Source organism: Aythya fuligula, chromosome 1 (genome assembly GCF_009819795.1).
Source record: "Aythya fuligula isolate bAytFul2 chromosome 1, bAytFul2.pri, whole genome shotgun sequence".
In the NCBI taxonomy this organism is placed as follows: domain Eukaryota; kingdom Metazoa; phylum Chordata; class Aves; order Anseriformes; family Anatidae; genus Aythya; species Aythya fuligula.
The window spans coordinates 124,988,437-125,002,922 of record NC_045559.1 but is presented as its reverse complement, the minus strand read 5'-3'; the positions used below and the strand labels follow the sequence as shown (position 1 = coordinate 125,002,922).

Genomic DNA, 14,486 nt, shown 5'->3' with positions numbered 1-14,486 from the left:
AGCATAAATATCAGAACATCAGCGCATTTTTAAATTCCCAGGAAAAAGAAATACTTCGGCTCTGCCATGAGAGAAGAGTTTAACTAAACTAACTATAAAGACCACCCCTTTTAATATTTTATCTTCCCATTACACAGGAGTCATGATTCCCATTCTAAAACCAGGAATACAAAACTGGAAATCAGACATTACATTTCTCACTCATTCTGCATTTTGTGAAATCATTTTTAAACTCTTTTTTTTTTTTCCATGTTGATTTTTTTCAAAAGGAAAGAAACCAAATTAATTGCAAATAATGATATTTTTTTTTTTAAAAAAAAGTGTTTATTCCACTTTTGCTCAAACTTCTAATTACACTATTCCCTGTTCTCAGATTAAAATCATTCCTAAATATATACACATTCAGTATTAGTTACTGCGTTCTGTTTTATTTCATCATTACTTTTCTATATCAAACAAAATGGAGAAGAAGAAAGTGTTGACATAAATGTACAAAGAAGATGCTTCCTATGGGGTATTGCAGAGTTAGGAAGTTCATAGTCTTCATACAGATATATAAAACATTTCAGACGATCTCCATTCATTGGAATCTGTTCGGTTTCTCTTGTCAGACCTGTGTGACAAATACAAGACCAGAAATTAATAATTTATCAGGGAACTAACAGATGTTTTGAGAGAATGCAGAGAAGTACCGGTAAGTTGTGAGGGGGTGTACCAGCACCTGCAATTTTGCTTTCACTGAGTGTACTTGTTTACACCTGAGCTTGGGGAATACAGAGTGGGCGTGAAACAAATCGTTTTGATCCACTAGCTATTTCCACCCACTCTCCAAATCTCCATCTGATGAAACTTCATGACTTAAGAGCTCATGATCTCCTTACAGAGTTACGTTTTGTCCTCAGTACAGGGTATCTGCCACTCCTGCCCCATCCCATTGCCCTGCTGCCCCCAGCTGGCTGGTGGGCCATGGGGGACTCCTGAACTCCTCCAGCTCCAGCCCCAGCCCCAGCCCTGCATCAACCCTGGGAGGCTCCTGCACTGCTTCTGCAAGTGCAAGCAGTAAATCCTGCAGCAAGGCACGGCAGGATTTAGGATTTAGTAGGGACATATCAGCTAGTTAGAAATCAAAGCAGTATTTACTTTTATCCGTGGCACATGCAAATATTTTAAGATGCATATAAATATATATATATATATATTTTTTCAACTGCATTGATTATCCTCTTCCCTTGCTTTCTCTGTTCTGTCCATTTGACCCGTGAATGGTAGCAAGTCTCCTTTGTCTCCTTTCCAAACTGGACAGTCGCAGGGTTTTTCAACCTCTCTTCTGGAAATTATCTGTCCCTGTAACTATTTTTGTCACATCTTCAATCCTCCCCTCCTGCTTTAATTTCCAGGAGTTGCCAGCACTGAACACAGTATTCTGGATGTGGCAGCACAGTATTTTCTGTCCTAATTTTATATATCCTATCAGTGTTCATTTATTTACTTATGTGAAGCAACATAGAGGGGTGTTTAGCTGCTGTCTGGAGAATGAGCAATTTCCATTGACCTGTCTGCAGTGACTCTTCCTGATGTTGCCACAGCTAATTTGAAACCCAGCATAGGGTCTATTCCTGTTCTCTTTGAAGTTAAGAGGTATCAGTGGTTGCTGCTGATATCGGTGGTTCCAGATGGTTCAATACTGAGGAAAAGAGGTTTTGAAAGTAACTGTGAAAAGTTCAAGACATTACCTTTCATAGGGTATATGTTTAATTAAATAGGATGTAAATATTTGGGGTGAAAGATTATCTCTAATTTCTTATAAATTTTCTTGAACTCATGAGCCTGTATGCTCAGAAAGTAAAGAAAAAGTCATAGGGCAGTGAAAAATTACAACCTTCTATATTTGATGATGTGTTACATAAATTGGAGTTTTGCCACTCCTGAACATGCTGGGAGCTGTACACATTTGAAGAAATATTGGAGGGACATTCAAAAGGCTGGGACTGCTAAGCTTTGATAAGAAACACTTCACTGGAGAAAAGAGGTGCTCTTCAGAAGAACTCTTCATGGTTTATACAAACTCCTTGAAAGTGTTGGTGACTTTTGAATAAAGAAGTTAAAAGTTAATTAACTGGGCTTGAGAAAAGTGAGGGGGTGTCGATGTCCTAAGGAAGGAGGTCAAAAAACAACACAGTGCTACTGGCACACTCCTGCCATTAGCAATCAAACTTAATCATCTCTTAACCTGACTCAGTGAGGCAATGTGCTAGTCTGCTTCAGCTGAAATTTCCTTCCAATCAGGTAATTTTATGTACTTATTCTTCAGATCTCAAAACCAAAATCAAACCTTAGAGCTGTATTTGATGGCTCCCCGGGATATGCACGCACGTGTAATCCCGTCCTGTATAATTACCGCCTGCCTACACACGTTCTCCTTGCGTTTCAATCCAGTATTCTCTTTCTCTTTCAAACTGTGCCGTGCCTGTTCCTGAATATCACAAGGTGACTGTTTTGCAGTGGTGGGTGGATAAAACATTACTAGCTATGATTAAACACAAGTGCTCGAGCCTGGTCTCAGAATACAGGGTATCTATTAGCGCCGGTGTGCATAACGCAGTGGGCACCCAGAAGCATAATTGGGCATTCGGTGTCACAAGGGTTTCCTGATTCTTCCACCAAAATAGGCCAATGCCATGCTCTATCTCTAAATATATTGTGGGCAGGTTCATGGAGTGAATGACAGCTATAACTCAGCATTCTCTTTTATGGGGTTATGTAACATTTTTTACACCTTTCCAGCAGATTCATCGCCTCAGATGAAAAGGCTGTGTTTCATGCAGGTGTTAACCTGTAGAAGATGTGTGCCCTGCACAGAAGAGCACCATGCTCATCTTCCCCTACCTTACTTTCCAAGTAGTTTAGCTTTTCCTTATTTCCTGAGCTTGTAGCACCAACTGTTCTGTGCCATGCACACCCAGGCACCAAACCCCAGAGATCTTGGGTATGAAGAAAACAGAGCCAGATTTTCCTCATTGGTGCCCACTGACAGGACAGGATATAACAGGCACAAACTGAAATACAAGGAATTTAATATGGACAGGAAAATAAACTTTGTTTTGTTTTGTTTTGTTTTGTTTTGTTTTCAACTGTAAGGGTGCTCAGGCACTGGAGTAGGTTGCCCTGAGAGGCTGGGTAGTCTTCACCCTTGGAGAAACCCAGCATCTGGGACACACCTTGGAGCAGCCTGCTGGAGCTGCCACGGCTCTGAGCAGGGGCTGCACTAGGTGATCTCTACCCTCAGTTGGTCTGTGAATTTGGGCAGAGCCTCTGCTGGTCCCAGGAGAACTTGTCCTCTGCTCGTGAGGGTCAGGATGGTTTTGTGGGCAAGGTGCAAGGTCCCTGTTTGCCCCTGCTTCTCTGTGGGCTTGCCAGTGCTAACAGACTGAAATAAAAATGTGTTAAGTGCCATATTACTGAGTGGGGTTAACAATACAAGTAAGCTGGCTACTTACTTAAATTACTTTTAGCCTCAGGCTCTATTACATCAAATACTCCCTTTTCCCTCCCCAGTTTTCAATCCTTTTTTTTTTTTTTTTTTTTTTCCTTTTCTTATGGCTCACAGACATTTGGCACCCAGCTCCTGCTGATCTCGATATCACTTAATACTTTTTTGACCTCAAGCCTTAAGGTTCCCAGCTGGCACAACATCCCATCCAGCTGAACAAGAACCTCTCTTCTTCCCCCTCCCATGGCACAGGACTCTCACTAGGCATTGGATCCCCTAAAAAGGTCTGATGTCTCTGGTCCTCTCAGTCGCAACTAAGATATAGTGGCTCTCATCCAATGAAACCCAGTTTTCTTGGAGGCCATTCACCTGGAAGACTAATTAACAGAAGGAACAAAAAATACTACAGCCACCAGCACCTTGCCACTTGCCATCCAAATGCAGGACCAAACAAATTGTCATGATAAGCCTTGCCTCAGAGCTCAGGTGCTGAGGAAAATCAAGCCCACTGTTCTCAAATTTTGTATGAAGCACACTGCTGGCAAGCAGTGCTATTTTAACATCTGCTAATAATATTATCTTTCTCTCAGGTGTACTTCCCGCTCTCTGGTTGCTTATAATTGCTACCTGAACTCCCTTGGCAGTCAGTGGACCCTCTATTATCTCCCCGTGATGCTCCAATCCATTCAGACCTCCCTCTGGCCAGCTACAATTCTCTCTCTCCCAGCTCCCAAAGGTGTGTTATTTTTAGAGCTCAAACTCCTCCAGAGATCAATGGGAGTCTGTAAACTCAAAAATAGGTTGCTTATGGTACATTAATAATCCTCACAGTTATGTTCCCTGGTTATTCTTTCAGCCGCTGCAGCTTATCTACCAGTGCCTCTCTTGCCACTCCAATCAACCTTATTCTACTGAACAACACTCTGCCATTTAAAGAAAATAGGAAAGTATGTACTTGACGGCAAATGCAAGCTTAAATGTTGTCGTGATTAAGGACAGACTTAAGCACATGCTTAGGAGCTTTCTTAAATCATGGAAAGAGGCTTTTTTTCAGCCCTAGAGACTTTCTTCACTCCCATTTTGACAATCTGCAGGGCTCTGATTGCAGTTGATGAGATGCCAATGCTAGCTTCTGTGGCAAAAATGTTGGGTCCCAGCATTTTCCAACCACGGGAATATGTGCTACTATTTTTATGTAAGAAATCATTTAATTTATATGTTGTTCAACACAGATGCAACTTGATAACAAATATCTAAATAAATTAATGAATTTTAAAAGCTCATTTTTTTTCCCAAAGGCATAGTTTTTCATGTTGCATCTCTTTTTCTTTTTTTTCCCTGAAAATCTACCCAAACTACTTAACTCCAAACAGATAAAAGATTTCCTCTAAAAAAAAGCACCAGTAATTCCAAACTGTCGGTATTTTCTGCAACATGTTAGCTGAAAGTAGAAGAAATAAGAAATAAATCCAGATTTTGGCTCTATCTCCATATATGCAATAAAATGACCATGTTCAGTGCTAATATTATGTAATTAAAGACTGAACGTGAATCACCTGAAGGCTAAGTAAAATTTGTCTTTATCTGAACAGTTTCCAGCCCTATATGCTTAACCCTAAGATTCTGGTAATGCAGCTGGTTTTATAAGAAGTTCCCTTACAAAGGAGAAAACAGACATATACCATTAGCACTTCATAGAAAATCAGTGATTATAGCAAGTGCACAAAGGTTCAGTAAATGCCTCCCACTCAGCAAGCTTCCAAAGTGAACGACCACATGATGTTTACTCCTCACCAGAACCCATTTATAGATCTCTTACTCACCACTATCACAGTCATACATGCAATATTTAAGAAAAGACAGCAAGAAGTCTTCTATTTATTTGGGAGAGGATGGGGGGTTACAGTGGGAGAACTGGGTCTTTTCTTTAGAATATTATTTCACCAAGCAGCAAAACGTAATTTAAAACATATAAACTCTAAAGATTATAATAATCTGAAAGCATTCATTACGTACCCTGGGCTATACATACTGTCAATAAGCATGACTACTTGGAGAAAATTTTGCACAGGAAAATTTTGATTAAAAGGATCAAAAATGTCTCTTCAAAAGTGCAAGTGGGAAATGAAGGTAACAACTTCCTGGAGTTAGGAGACCCAGGAAAGGCTTTCATTCCCACAACTTTTAAGTGACATCTGGGCATTCCTGGTGAATAAGCACCCTGGGAATGAAAAGGGTATTCATTTCAGTAAGGTAAGAAGGGGACAGAGGTCATGAACTTTTATTAGTGTGGAGCAGACTTAGCCTAGAATTCCCAACACACCACTCTTCAGAAGGAAAATTTTGTGAAAAGAAGGTATATACACCAACATGCTTTCTCTGATTACTCTAGGGAATTTGGAATGTGAAATAAAGTTGGACTATCTTCTTTGACTCCCCAGTTCTATTTCTCAGCTGATAAAAGCCTTGTCCTTCCTGAGATAGTAACCTGAAGTGCCAAAGGATCCGCTTTAACTCAACTGCCCTCACTTCCCGTCAGTGGGCACCACTTGCAAAGATCATCTTCTCCTGTGCAACTGCTTCAATATTTATATCATGTCTGGGTCACTGTCCGTATGGACAGCGGAAGAAGCAATAGGAAGTCAAATGTGCTCCAGGTGAACATACTTATACTGTGACGGGGCATCAGAAAGAGGGTTCAGGTTGCAAAGGGGGGGTTCATCATTTGAATCCCTCTCAGTGGTAGCTGGTCAACTAAATTTAAAAGTCTACTTTAAATTAAAACATGTTTTGCTTTCTTGCATGCTTTTTGCAAATTATTTCAATTATTTGTTAAGTTTCTGTCAGGATAAAAGTAGTGATCTCACGTATTTGAGCACCTCTCATACATCTCAAATATATTGTCTCTGATATGTATCTTTTCTTCATGTGGTCCTGGGCAACCAGCTCTAGCTGGCAGTGCTTGAGCAGGAGGGTCAGACCAGATGACCTTCAGAGATCCCTTCCAACCTCTGCCATGCTGACACTGTGTGATTCTGTGAAATACTGAAAACATTAAACAGTTTCTCCCTTTTTTCTTTATCTTACCTACAGTAAAATGAAATATATTGGAAGCAGCTAAAAAATAGAGATTCAGGTTACACACATACAAACAGAGTTTCAATACAGAGGGTCAGATTTTTTTTTTTTTTGAGATTTATCTGACAAAGAATGTTAGACACAAGTGTTGAAATATGAAAGTGTTTTTTTTTTTTGCTTATTTTTGATAATGAGCTTTTCTTATCTTTGTCATTAAAAAAATCCTGAAAGCCATATGTGCTTTCTCACACGTGTTGTTCCTCCAATTAATTTACGTCTGTCTTCAGACAGTGTAGGATGGGCAGCCAAAGGCAATGTTGACCCTTTGTACTCTCTGTAGTTCAGTATGTACACAAGGAAGCTGTAGCAGAGTATTGTGTAAGACCACGTTCAGTCAATAACAATAGACCTTTTCATTTAGGACAACAGCAAAAATAATAAATAAATAAAAGCCAAGCAAAAGCATTCCACACATTATATCTTGTTACTTACACTGACACAAAGCTTAGTCAGCAAAGAAACTTGCAAAAGAGAGAAATTCAATGTGGTGGCTCTGAAGTGACAGCTATTGAATGGAGGTCATTCAGATCAATATGTTATGGCAGCAAATTTATCTCCTGCCAAGTAAGGAACAAATCTCTGACATTTTTGAAAGGTATAAATTGGGCACTTAGCCAACATAACACAATTAAGAAGAATGGCATTGCACTGACCTAATGGCTGCCATAACAGTTTAAGTGGTAAAAAAGACAGATTAGATAACAGTATGTGTTGGAAGCTCTTTGGAGGATTTTTGACTCAGCGCAGTTGTATTAAACTGCGCATGGTTTCCAAGCTGTTCCCTTAGTTATTTGGAGACTGCAACTACTTGGGCACAGTGGCTGTGTTATGCAAGTAGTTCACGGAGAGCTAATAAGCATGAACAAGAAACACAAAATCATAGACGTGAATATTTTTTTATGGTGAGGTTTGTGCATGGATTCCCGGTTTAAGTCAGATGAAGAAGCAGCTAGGCTTTTTTACCTTCTATACATCAGATATTTTTTAACTTTCTAAAGCAATCAAGTACTGTGTAAGCACAGAATCCTATCAGTTCCCTGAATGACCAATATTTTCAATGAGTTGTCAGTCAATTAATCATGTAACAAAGGTAAAATCCGTGATTTTAGTTGAATACTAAGGAATCTTTTATGCTATCTTAGTCATACAAAAGATGGATTGGTTGTTCTTTGGGAACAGTTCTTATTCAGAAGGAAACAATCCATTATGAATTTTTCAGGTGGAAAATTTGTTCCTCACTGATTCAGCTGCAGGCATCTCATATCAAGTAGACAACAGTGCAGCTGGCTCGCCCAGCGTGTAACATCTTGAAGTTTTCCTCAAGTTACTTTTTTTTTTTTTTTCCTCAAGCCTTGATCCCTGCCATGGACTGGCGAGCCAAACTGAGATGGCAGCTCTTAGAGGGTCCAAGCCATGACAGCGTCCCACAAACTTGGAAACTGAGGTCCTTCCTCTGTCTAGGGACTTCAGTGCTCTTTCTTACATGTTGAGGTTCTGAATCACATAGAAATTCTGGGCTTATCCAGGTTTCTGGTATTTCCAAGCTCCCAGCCCAGCTGTGGATTTGCAGTAAGGAGCTGGGCAGCCCTCCAATCTGTAGGTGGAGCTAGAGCCCTCAGAGCTCCTTGGTTCTGTGTCCAAAGAAAGGAGCTTCAGGCCAGGCACCACACACCTGGGAAGTGCGTCACATAGCAGGACATGCCCAAGAACAAAGACCGCTGAAGTCTTTGGGAAATATACAATTGAAATATTTGTATTTGCTATGATTCTTCATGGAGTTACACTGATTTTCCTTTCTCTTGATTATTAGAACCAAGATGCAAATGATGCACATATCATATGCAGTTCCTAAAAGGCCAAGGACCAGATTTCAGCCTTTCCAGGGAAAAAGAAAGAAATTCTTCCCATAACAAATGACTAGTACTAATTTAGAAGGTTTAGTGTTTGTATCATGTCACAAACATTATACTCTAGATCATGGAAATGTGCTCTGAACTTTTCTATCATTTACTCAGTTGTATCAGTAGTGTTTTGTTTTGTTTTGTTTTGTTTGTTTGTTTGTTTCTTTTTTTTTTTTCTTTTGTTTGGGCAGCTCTTGGCTCAGATCAGAAAGCCACCTAAAGCAATACAACATGGGCTGCTAGTTATCATTATTTAAATGAAGTAGCACCTTACTGAACACATTTTTTAGCTTAATGATTCACAACAGCAAATTTGCTGCAATAAATATGTTGGTTTTCAGGATGAAAATCAACAGTTTCTTAAAATTGTGAAAGCATATCTTGAGGTTTATCATAGGGAAGCAGTTAATAGAAACTAACTTGATGAGGACTGATTATGCATAACATTTCAAAATGGTATTACAAAGAAAACATACAAGCTCTGATACAGTTTTTATTATTGTCATTTCTACCTCTGCTGTGACTTTCACTGGAACTACCTTTCATGTTCTCTCTGCACAGTTTATATGTCTGAAAAAAAAAAAAAAAAAAAAAAAAAACAGTGCTTGTAGCATCATGTTAAATTCATTTTTTTGCTTCAATTTTATGATTTTCATTAATGTTTACCCTCTGACATCTTTTAACCTAAAATGTCATCCCTATAAAAAGATTTTCAGACTCAATTTCAATTGCTTTGTAAGTCCATGAGGTCATTTATGATTTTTAATGGGAACCAAATACCGAGCTGTATATACTAAATACTTTGATTAACATTGTTGATGAGAAGCTGCAATAGCTCTTTGTACCTCTGTCAACGAGAACTGTGCTGCAGTACTCACTACCTTTGAAATTAATACCTTCAGAATGGAAAAATACAGCTTTTCCTTTGTGGCACTTTACTAAGACCTGTTAGGTTCATGCAAGTGTGCACCTATAATTACTATCCTTTGTAATTATTAATCAATATAGGGAGGAAATTGTTCTCTGAATGCATGTTAAGCTATTTTCATCCACCTATACCACCTCTGCTTTAAAAAAGCATTTGAGTTTTCTATGTAGGATCGCTCAAGGGCTTGTTCCCCTTTAAGGTATCATCCTGATTGCACGAGCAAGTATGTCCAAACAGCCTGTTAATGAAGCCATGTGACTTAAAGGGCTTAAGTAGTAAAAAATTTATAGCACTAAGATTAGAAAGGAATTTCCAGGGCAGTCTAGTTTTATTTTATTTTCATTCCCTGTAATAGCAATTTGGATTCTCAAGACAAAGCCTTACAGAGACAATAAAAGTTCAGGAATTATTTTTGTAGCAAATTTATCAGTAAGAAAGTAAAGGTCTAAGAACAGAACCCACAAAATACTTATTACCTCCTTTGAGGTGCTACAAAGCCTATTGATTTCTCCAGTGATAGCCAAAACCACTTATCAGCTTTCAGGCACAGGTGAAAAACAGACAGTGGAAAAGCACCTGGGTGGTGGTGCACCATGAAAATAAAAAGAAGTTGCTAGGTCCCACTAAGAAATAATAAAATTAAAAAAAAAAAAAAAAAAAAAGACTCATAACTGTGATGCCTTTGGATTGAAGATATACACAGGAGCCAGGCTAAGCACTATAAGGAATAAAATAATAATTGGCAAAGTATGTAAAAAGCAGCAATAAAAACCAACTACTAAAAGAAAAAGTCCAAAAAAGTGGTGCTATTTGAAACAACAGGACATCTTTTTTTGTGTGTGCTGAAAATGATGAAGGCTTTGTAAGGAGGCACTCATTGATGCAATATGAAATGCACCTACTGAGAGTTAATTACATGACTGGGGTTTCTCAACCAGGATGTGTCTCTGAAAGCAAAGCTTCCAGCTAGGAGAAAATGTATATGGTGGTGACTACTCTCACTGTACGGATTCCCTACAGTCAGCTCTTGGTTGCCCACCACAGAGATAACTGGGGGGAAATTCCTCACAGGTGTCTGCAGGTGAAGTACAGGAGGAGGAGGCAAGAACATAATGACTGATACTGTGCTATGCAAACTGGATTAACCACGGCCAAACTATTATAAAGCTAAAAAACAGAATTCACGGTTTTCAAAAGCAACTAATGATTAGGGGGGCATAGCCTTTGGGGAAGCAGCCTCATGAGATAACCCACCACAAGCACTACAGCTCTAAGGAGCCAACCTCTCTCATGGCCCACATAGGGCAGCACAAGCTGTGGGACCAAAGTCATTTTGCACTCCTCAAAATCTTGTCATCTGCTCTCATGGCATCCCTGCTCACGTCAGTCATAGCTTCAGCCCTGAAAGTAAAGGGAGTGGTTGTCCCATGAAGAAGGACATTTGGCAGCCTTGGAAATCCTCAGCCAGTAGTAGCTCTGGCATTTTGCAACTATCTTAATGGCCCTTGTTTGCACCAAACCCATAGTGTCATGGGCTTGAAGCCCCTACACGACAAATGCCAATTCCAGCACAGCTGAAAGCTCATGCTGCCCTTCTATTGACTTTGCCATGGAAAGTGTTGGAAGAACTTATACTCCTTTTCTTCAGGGTGGGCAGGAAGCTGGAAATCTAACAAAACAAAGCTTCTAGTGGAAAGCGCCTGATTTATTTTAAAAATATGTATATTCTGTCTCAGGAAATTGAAAATCCTCAGATGTTCTGTGCTTTTCTTTGAAAATTCAGGCCACCTAGTTATGTTGTTTATTTTTTTTTAGAAAAATAAATTAAAAAAAAATAAAATAAATTAAAAAAAAAAAAAAGGTTGATTTGCGGGGGCTGAAATTTTGAGAAAGGTGACTGTATTTTTACTGACATTTTTATGGTTTTATAATGACTGTTCCAGTTAAATCCTTTCAGTGGTTTTATCATAGTCAAACAGTGCAATAAAAGTTTTGTAGGGATGGGTTATCAGCCTCAAGAGTATGCTGTTTCATGCCATATGAACTCTAAACTGCAAAACTGTGCTGTATAGTTAAATGGTGAACAATGGTTTGAGGCACTTGCCTCAGACTTCTTTTATGCTTGCACTTCATTTGGTCCTAGCTCTCCAATCAAATATTTAAACTTTAAATTATACACAAAACTTTCTCGCTACTCTAAATGCAATGTATCACCCAGCAAAATGCTGCTGCTGGAAAGGTTCTCCGATTTTACACCTGAATGCTCATGGCATTTGTTATTGTCACACTGGCTGCCACTTAGTACCACATGTAAGCTGGCTGATTTTCTTCAGAGTGCATGCCCAGTGGTAAGGAACACTGCTTGGTATCTGCATGGTCTTCACATGCTGAGAAGGGTTATAAAATTAGTTGTATTTTTAAATACAAATTTGTAAGCAAGAGGTAATGTATTTTTATTTTGTGGGAGTGGTAGAATTGCAGGGGCAAAACTGTGGAAAGTGACAAAACTGGCACGCTGTGGATTGCCATAAAGTCCTCCAGCAGATCCCCTCACTAATGACGCTGTGGAGTTGGTGGCTTTTTCCTTTTCAAAAAAACCCTGAGAAAGTGCTTAATAATAAGCACATATTAAAACAGTATTAAGTTGATAAATGACTCACACAAGCATCAGCTAATCAGTTAAGACTGAACACACAGCCTAATAGTGCTGATTTGTATTCAGAAATTAAGATATAGGTACCAAATTTTCTCTCATCTGCACTTCAAGTGTATAGTCAGGTCATTTATTTCAGAGAAATACTGGTATGTACACAAGGTGAATTTGCATTATTGCATTAGTTTCATAGCCACACAAAATTTTGCAGATATGAGATGGTCAGAGGAAAATTGTTTTAAGCTGTAGTCTTCAGATAATTCTATATAAGGTTGTACAGGATGTTAACTCATCTGCACCAGTGAACACATAAACACGCACCCTTAGCTTCCTGACTTTTCAGTTCCTACCACACTTTAACATTGTTTGAACATTTTTATTTCATTGTTCTTCAGGACTCACATTTCCTCCAGGATGCTAGTTCTGCCATTCATTTTTCATCACAGACACTTTCCATCTCTCATGGAACTTTAATGTTTGAGGGGAAAGGTCTAAGCATTAGACGTTAATTCATTAGGCTTTCAAAAGCCACGTTTGAACCTTTGCATGGCAGACTTTGTCTTTCATATGTCCCTGAAGAAAATGTGCACTTCATGCTGTTTTTAGAAAGCAACATTTCCAAGCAAACAAAAATGTTTTACAAAACAAAGTCTGATCATGTGTGTCCTGAGAGTAATTGAATTTTAGTGCCATTTGTACATACATAATTTGGGATTAAAGCTGTATGTATTTATATCATGACTGTTCATGAATTTCAAATTCCTAGGCAATGAAACTAGAAGCAAACAGCATCTTGGTGTACTGCAAACACAACCTTTCTTCCTTCAGTGAAGCGAAAGGGGAAAATGGCAAGAGAATTATTAGGTTGGATAATTACAGGAGAAAAAGCGGAGTTTGCTTGATTTGTTGTTTGAGAGTTGGCATGATCTGAAGCTGTTGAAGTTTATTTAAAATGCAATGAGCTTTTGTACTTTAGAGTATGCCAAGAGTCAAACTGGTCCAATATTTTCTGATGGAACATTTCTCCACTGGGAAAGGTTTATGCTTTGGAAGTGTAACTTTTTATGGAAACATCTTGCTTTCAGCAATTCTCTTGATGCAGCGTGGAACATTGAGCATGACTGGGCTGGGCAGTTTCTTATCGGCCCCCGTGTTGGCTCTCTGGCAGCCTGCCAAGGTGCTGGCGCAACTCTTCGAGGTGGGCTTCCAAGGACCGACAACTTCTGGCCTGCCAGACTCCCAAACCCTAATTCCTGCTCAGCACTCCTACTGCCCAGAATTTGCTGGAGACAGTTTAGTCTTGCTAATCAGGGGAGAAATAGTCTCTTTTTCAAAATCTCTGGTTTAACCCCAGCTGTTCTTGTGTTTGTGGTCCTGCTGAGGGCAGGGCCCAGCTCTGCAGAATAACATAAAATTGGCATTTCCAAACTGGCCCCGCAACCCCCGCCTCATCTCTGCTTCTCGCTACATTGATCTACAGCTTCATTCAGATGTGTGATGCAAAACATTTAAATGCTGCTCTTCAAGATTATTCATTTTGACAGCTCCAAGCTCTGAAAAATTACAATGTATGCCCCATCTCCCCCAGACTGTGAGACTAGATCACCAGAGGTTAAAACCAGGGGTGGGTGGGTGGGGTGGGGCTCTGTTTGTTTAGTTTGCTTCTTGGTGATTCGGCCGCATGGGTTCACTTCTCTCTGTTTTCCTCTGCCACTGCGAGGGTCTTTGTAAACATCCCACAATGAATGGGTCATAAGCCAAGCCCCATTCAGATGCTAAGCAATACTGACACATGTAATAAAAATAAATTAATTAATTAATTTTAAAAAAAGCTTCTTCAGTCCAAAGTGATTTCCAGTACACAATAAAACACAATTGATGAAAACAACCACTTTGAGACATAGGGAGGGATAAGGAAACAGCAACTCAGATTTATTGGATATAATAATTAGCAGACTTAGAATACCAACTACTTGGCTATTGACACATAACAATGAATATTTATTGTTATTATTTATGAAATAGGCTTCCTGAGCCATATTAGGACAGTATTTTGAAAGTATTTAGCCAGTTAAAGATGCAAAACCCCCACGAGTTAGACAATTCGCATGTTTTGGGGAAGACCATAAGGTACACCTAGCTGCTTCTTAGCTTGAACTGTTTTAGAAGTCTGCCCTCTAGTTGCCTATAAGAGTTACTGGTCACAATGCATTATTTACGTAACAGTTTTAACTGTGATTAACCTCTCAAGAACAATGATTTCATCTTCTCTACCAAAAATAAAATAAAACTAAAATTAAATTAAATTAAAGTAAATTAATTTAAATTTAAATTTAATTTAATTTAATGATAAAATAAAAATAAAAAATACCGCCA

At 39.0% G+C, this 14,486-nt stretch overlaps 1 protein-coding gene across 1 annotated transcript in view; it reads right to left on the bottom strand.

Moving 5' to 3' along the window:
- Nucleotides 1-286: 286 nt before the first annotated feature.
- SMPX (small muscle protein X-linked) overlaps nt 287-14,486 on the bottom strand; it is a 39,711-nt gene continuing 25,511 nt past the window's right edge. The window contains exon 5 of the mRNA XM_032197283.1: nt 287-613. The gene's annotated coding sequence lies outside the window, so the exon portion shown is untranslated. The remainder of the gene's footprint in view (nt 614-14,486) is intronic.